Below are 7152 nucleotides of genomic sequence, written 5' to 3'. Positions count from 1 at the left end.
CTCATACTTTTTATGTATTAGAATCATATTCATATTGCCCTTTTAAAACATTGGGATCCTCCAAAGGCCTGCCCGGTGTATTTAACAGTAGTACAGGAAGCATGGCAGGAACCATGCAAACCGAGGATGGATGGTGCAGTCCCTGTGTCAGTGGGCGGTGGTTTCCTGCCGGCCTGGAATCACCCATCACCTGATTGATTGGCTGTGTGGTTCTGGGCAGGTGTCTCATAGGTAGGTGTGTGGATATGATGAGGTTTCTTTAAAATGTATGTATTTAACAAATACTTAATTGTACTAAGGTCATGTACCAAGGACTTGATAAAGTTTAAATAATTTACTCTTTACTTTTATCCATTTTATCCATTTTAACTCATGTAATCCTCATGTGAGTATTCCTGTTTAACACTTGAGTAAACTGAGGCACAGAGAACATAAGTTGCATGCCCATAGTCACACACTGTGAAAGTGAAAAGAGAATGTGTGCAAAACACATCACAGTCCTGGTTTCTGAGTGAAGGCAGGCTGTTATCTTTAGAATCAAGCTATCACAGGGAGATAGGCAATGCTGTGGGTGTTGGAGGAAGGTGAGAGCCTGTTGCTAACAATTTCCTGGTTTTAAAGCTAAGGCTGATTTCATTGGGAAGATCTCACATGTGTGTAGCCCCTGAGAGTTCCCAGTGCGTTTTATTTGCAGTCCTTCCATTGCTGCCCCATCAGGTCATCTCCAGGGCTCAGAGGGGTGAGATCATTTCCCAAGGTCACAGAACCACCTCTCCAGTCACCGCCCTACCCCTGCCTCTCCCTCTCACCCAGAGTCAGTACTAGTTTTATGTCTTTATTACAAACTGCTGGGTCCCTCCCATTTTCAACTTGATTGATGGGATGTCATCCCTTATCCTGTCTGACATTTGCCTCTGGCCTGGTTGCTAGAAGTTTGCCCCAGGGGCCAGAGTTGAAATTTGGCTTCCTGAGGTGGGCTTTATGGTTTGGGTGCCTAAAGTGAGCCCGCTGCTGGTTGCTTGTCCATGGCCAACACCAGAAATCCCCTGAGCACTACCTGGGTCTCATTCCAAGAAGGAAAAGGGTCAGGAGACCTGGGGAGTCTCATATTCCAAGCTCTTCTTTGTTTCTGGGAGCAGTGGGCAGTTCATGGTGTCAGGGCACTCACCCCCACAGACTGGCAAACCCTGCAGAACTTCCGTGGCTGAGGCTGTGACCGCAGGCCAGGAATTCCTTTGGGTGGAATGTGAGTGAATGGGCCCTTTGAGCTGTCCTCTAGAGAGCAAATCCAGTTTCCCGGAGCTCCTGAATGAATATCTGTACTGGCTTGCTCAGATGCAGAAGCTCCATTGACCATGAGGCCTTCTGAACATCAGTGGCCACAGGCCCAGTGTGCTGCTTGGCACTGCGCTAGTTTAGGACCTGCAGCATGTAGGTAGCGTCCTAGTGTTTATAATACAAAGCTGCTCTGCACAGCTTTTCTGATTCTTCTTGCAATCTCCTGAGGATTATCTGCCCCATTTTTAAAACGAGGTGGAATACCCAAGGTCATGTAGCCAGTGAGTGCTCTGGAAAGCCAAAGCAGCACATCCTTTCCTGGGGACCACACTGTGCTCTGCTCCACCAGACCACACTATGAAATAGGAATAAATGCTCCTGTTGCAGGACTGCTGGGAAAACGGATGGGGTGGGACTTAAGTCACCATAATTTTGAAGACTTGCACGCAGAGGGCTCCAGGAATTGTAGACATTAAGGAATTTCACTTTCAGTTCTACCCACTACTTAAGTACTTGTCATGTACTCTTAGAGGAGGCCAGTAATGATCAGAACCATTTCACTTTAAAATTAATATTAATAATATTGTATTAGAGAATATATTAAATGGTTATATTGGGTTATGTTAGGATATATACTTGAATGGAAATACATGTACTATTAGCAATCGTCATATTTCATTTATCCCTGTAATTAGACAAGAAAGCATAATATAGCTCTACTCATGGGTACACATACCAGTGTATAAGATTTTTAGAAGTTTACTTTTTAAAAATAAAAGCAAAATGTAAGATCTTGGAGTTACGATCATTAACTCTACCAGATATGGAGATTTGCTGTTAACTATTCTGCATTGTTAAATTTTTTAAATTCTGCGTTGTTGCTGGGTGTAGTGGCTCACACCTATAATCCCAGCACTTTGGGAGGCCAAGGCGGGCGGATCACCTGAGGTCGGGAGTTCAAGACCAGCCTGACCAACATGGAGAAACCCTGTCTCTACTAAAAATACAAAATTAGCTGGGCATGGTGGCACATGCCTGTAATCCCAGCTACTCGGGAGGCTGAGGCAGGAAAATCGCTTGAACCCAGGAGGCGGAGGTTGTGGTGAGCTGAGATAGCGCCATTGTACTCCAGCCTGGGCAACAAGAGTGAAACTGTCTAAAAAAAAAAAAAAAAAAAATTCTGCATTGTTATATAAAAGAACACTCTGCCTGGTGAGTGCCCTGACACCATGCCCTGCCACTGCTCCCAGCATGTAAGTGAACAATTCTAGGTACCCCTGGACACTACAGTCCATGAAGCAGGACAAGATAAACTCCTGCCAGGCACAGTGGCACACCTGTAGTTCCAGCTGCTTGGGAGGTTGAGGTAAGAGGATTGCTTGAGCCAGGGAGTTCAAAGTCAGCCTAGAAAACAGTGAGAACTCATCTCTAAAAAAGTTTTTTTTAATTAAAATTAAAATAGATCATTACAGAGAATACTGTTATTACAGGTGGCAGGTGCCTGTAATCCTAGCTACTTGGGAGGCTGAGGCAGGAGAATCTCTTGAACCCGGGAGGTGGAGGTTGCAGTGAGCCAGGATCACACCACTGCACCCCAGCCTGGGCAACAGAGCAAGACTCCGTCTCAAAAAAAAAAAGGCATCTGGACTTTTGCTCATGGCCAGTGCTCACAGGTTTCCTGAGCACATGCCAACTGCACATTCCAGGATCCAGGAGAGGGGCCTATGTGAGCTCCTCAAGCCCAGCTGTTGGGAATGACCCCAGCAGGATGAGACTCTGAGATATCAACACATTCTATCTTCAAAAGAATGTCTCCAACAGCCAGTTCACCAGGCTGTTCCAAAGCATTGCCTAAGGCCTCTTAAATTCTGTATTCCAGTGAACCACGTGATTCTGCAGGGATCCTCTCTGATCATTTATTCATTGGTTCACTGTTCCCCCTGCTTTCTCACTCCAATCTAACAACACAGCCTGCTTCTCCTTCAAGGGGAAACAGCATCTGCTGCCATGCTTGTACGCTATTCTCAGTCCTGCAGAAGGGCTCCCTCATTTTCAGCCCCCACCACCTCCCCAGCACCTACTCCAGCATTCTCCATACCTTACCTGGCTTTATTTTCTTATTCTCACTACCTGATAGATGTTCTATGCTTGTTCATGTTGTCCCTCCTCCACTGGACTATAAACTCTATTGGGCCAGGACTTCATCTCTCTTATTCACTAGAGCAAGCTTGTCCAACCCATGGCCCAGGACAGCTTTGAATGTGGCCCAACACAAATTTGTAAACTTTTTTTTTTTTTTGAGACGGAGTCTTGCTCTTTCGCCCAGGCTGGAGTGCAGTGGCGTGATCTCGGCTCACTGCAAGCTCCACCTCCCGGGTTCACGCCATTCTCCTGCCTCAGCTTCCCAAGTAGCTGGGACTACAGGCTCCCGCCACCACGCCTGGCTAATTTTTTGTATTTTTAGTAGAGACGGGGTTTCACCGTGTTAGCCAGGATGGTCTCGATCTCCTGACCTCGTGATCCGCCTGCCTTGGCCTCCCAAAGTACTGGGATTATAGGCATGAGCCACCGCGCCCAGCCCCAAATTTGTAAACTTTCTTAAAACATTATGAGATTTTTTTTTTTTTGCAATGTTTTTTAACTCATCAGCTATATCGTTAGTGTATTTTATGGCCTAAGACAATTTTTACAGTGTGGCCCAGGGAAGCCGAAAGGTTGGACAACCCTGCACTAATGTCTGGCTCATTATAGGTGTATTAAATAAAGAATTCTGGATTTTGGCCAGGCATGGAGGCTCACGCCTGTAATCTCAACAATTACAGGGAGGCCAAGGCGGGAAGATCACTTGAGCCCAGGAGTTCAAGACCATCCTAGACCACATAGTGAGACCTAATCTCTACAAAAAAATACAAAAGTTAGCAATTTCACACAAGGACACTCAGTTGTTGAGGGGCACAGCCAAGACGTGACATCTCCCAAGCCATGTGCCATAGATTAAATTGGGCAAACTCCCCCGCTGCAGCCACAGGCTGTGATGGGGAACACTCAAGACAATAATGAATTTGCAGTTCCTTTTGCAAGCTTCAAATGCCACCACTCCTGACATTTATTTATTTATTTATTTATTTATTTATTTATTTATTTATTTATTTTGAGATGGAGTCTCTGTCACCCAGGCTGGAGTGGCATGATCTCTGCTCACTGCAACCTCTGCCTCCCAGGTTCCAGCGGTTCTCCTGCCTCAGCCTCCTGAGTAGCTGTGATTACAGGCGCCTGCCACACGCCCAGCTAATTGTGATTACAGGCGCCTGCCACCACGCCCAGCTAATTTTTGAATTTTTAGTAGAGACAGGGTTTCACCATGTTGGCCAGGCTGGTCTCGAACTCCTGATCTCAAGTGATCCACCCGCTTCAGCCTCTCAAAGTGCTGGGATTACAGGCATGAGCCACCGCACCCAGCTCTTGGCCATTATTTACTGGGCTTCTCCATGTGCCAGGTGTTTAGCGCATACTGTCACACTAAAGTCTCAGAACAACTCTTCCAAGGAAGAATTTTTTCAGAATTTCCAATTTATAGATGAGGAAATGGGCTCAGAGAGAAGTAATTTGCTCAAGGTCACAGAGCATAAATTCAAATCCTGGTGGTTTGGTTAAAGAAAATTAGAAGCTGAAGCATCAGTGGAGTAACATCTATACAGTCTCCTAAAGATGAACACTCAGGGTCTCTAATCTGCCCCCTCCCCAAATATCCCTGGGGTGAACATCTCTGTATTTGTGCCCTCACAGAGCTGAGTAAGAACATGTTTGGGATATGACCCTAGGGATAGAATTATGAAGTCAAAGGGTCGTGGATACTTTTCTTTGCTGTACTTGAGGCTTCACATCTGCCCCAGATATGTCTGGCTCCTCCCCCTCCCTTTCCTGGGATAGGCCCACACCGCCATGAAAGACCCATACTGCCCCTCCTGGGAGCTGGGACCAGGAGCCCACCACTGTGTCTCGAGTCACTGAAGAGAAGGAATATTCTCCTAGACTGAGGGTTTAAGACCAAAATAGCCTGTGCCCACTCCCATGTCTGTTCTTGCCTTGTTTATGGAAAGCCAGAAGCTCATGGAATGTGAGGATTGTACAATGACGCCATCAAGAATGTCCAGGCCACATGGCATCAAGGTGAAATCACTCAAGGCTCAAGACTCCCTCTTGGGGCTTGCCTTGGGGCCCTGAATAGTCTATCTCAGGCCCTGCAGCCAGGTCTGAGTCTTCCAGTCCCTTCCCCTCTCTAGGCCTGTCTCTCCCACAGGTCTGCAGGGAGTGTCAGATGACAATATACTGTGACTTTTAAACCATAAAGTACTAGACATAAGTGAGGAGCTATCATTATATTATAGATCTGAGAGGTGACAATCTCTAGGGTCAGAAATCAGCTGCTTGGGGCCAAGCCCATATAGATAAAATCAGCCCATCCCTCCAAATGTAAGCAGTTGGTAAGAGCTAAGTTCGAATCCTGGCTATATTCACAGCTAATTCTGGGACCTTAGACAACTGACTTTACCTGACTTTACCTCAGTCTCCTTAACTGTAAAATGGGACTAATAATGGTGTATACCTCATTGCTAAGAGATTACAAGACAAGTTGCAACCAATTTGGAAAACAGTTTGCCAGTTCCTCGAAAGGTTAAACAGTTGCCATATGACCCAGCAATTCCACTCTTCCTTATCTATCCAAGAGAAATGAAAACATAGGCCCCCACACAAAAGCTTGTACCTAAATGGTCAGAGCAGCATTATTCATAATGGCTAAAAACTAGAAACACGCGAATGACCATCACTGATGAATGGAAAAACAAAATCTGGTATAGTTCCAGCTCCCGGGAGGGGCAGTATGGGTATTTCATGGCGGTGTGGGCCTATCCCAGGAAAGGGAGGGGTGGAGCCAGACATACCTGGGGCAGATGTGAATCCAGAAGCACTGATACATGCTACAATGTGGATGAAACTTGAAAATGTTCAAGAGAAAGAATCCAGACATAAAAGGCCATATATTGTATAATTCCATTTATATGAAATATCCAGAAAAGGGAAATCTATAGAAACAGAAAGCAGATTAGTGGTTGCCAGGGACTGGGGGAGCCAGGATGCGGAGTGACTGCTAATTGGTAGGAGTTTCTTTTTGGGGTGATGAAAATGTTCTAAAATTAGAATGTTGTGATGGCTGCACAACTCTGTAAATATGCTAAAAATCATTGTACACTTTAAACGTGAATTTATGGCATGTTTATGTTCCATAAAACTGCTGGGGAAAAGACTACAGGAGAAAGTAGGTAGAACTTCGGGCGTGCGTGGCTCAGTAAACGGTGGTGATTATTAATAATTAGGTCTCACGAGATAATTTGAAGCCCCAGAAGCAGTGAGTGCAATGAGACTGCCAGACTTCTGGCTCAGGCTGGGCCTTTAAGCCGCTCTGCGTCCCTGAACTCACTTGGGCCTCCTCTGAGTTCCTCATAAATGAATGGGGCAAACAATCCCTACCACGTCCTTGGGGTCTCGCAAGGAGCGGGGCTCAGGAGGCAGATGAGCAATCCATGGAGGAAGCCCTGGGCCTCCGGCTCGCGCTCTGCAGTAGGTGACAGGCCCCGCTTGGGGCCAACCCGGAAAGGCCCGAGTTCGTCCAGGTGAGTTCTTGTGATTGGCAGCCCGGAGGAGGGCGGGGAGGACTGCGGTGACGGCTGCCCCGCCCCCTCACGTCGGGCTTGTTGGCGCCAGCCGGGGGAAGGTGGGCGGGGCCCGGGGTCCGCGGCGCCCATTGGGCGTGGGGGGAGAGAGAGCTCCCGGGCCTGGAGCCCCGCCCCCGGCCTTGCGGCGGCCAATAGGCGC

Source organism: Pongo pygmaeus, chromosome 23 (genome assembly GCF_028885625.2).
Source record: "Pongo pygmaeus isolate AG05252 chromosome 23, NHGRI_mPonPyg2-v2.0_pri, whole genome shotgun sequence".
NCBI classification, from domain to species: Eukaryota; Metazoa; Chordata; class Mammalia; order Primates; family Hominidae; genus Pongo; species Pongo pygmaeus.
Note: the sequence above shows the minus strand (reverse complement) of the source record.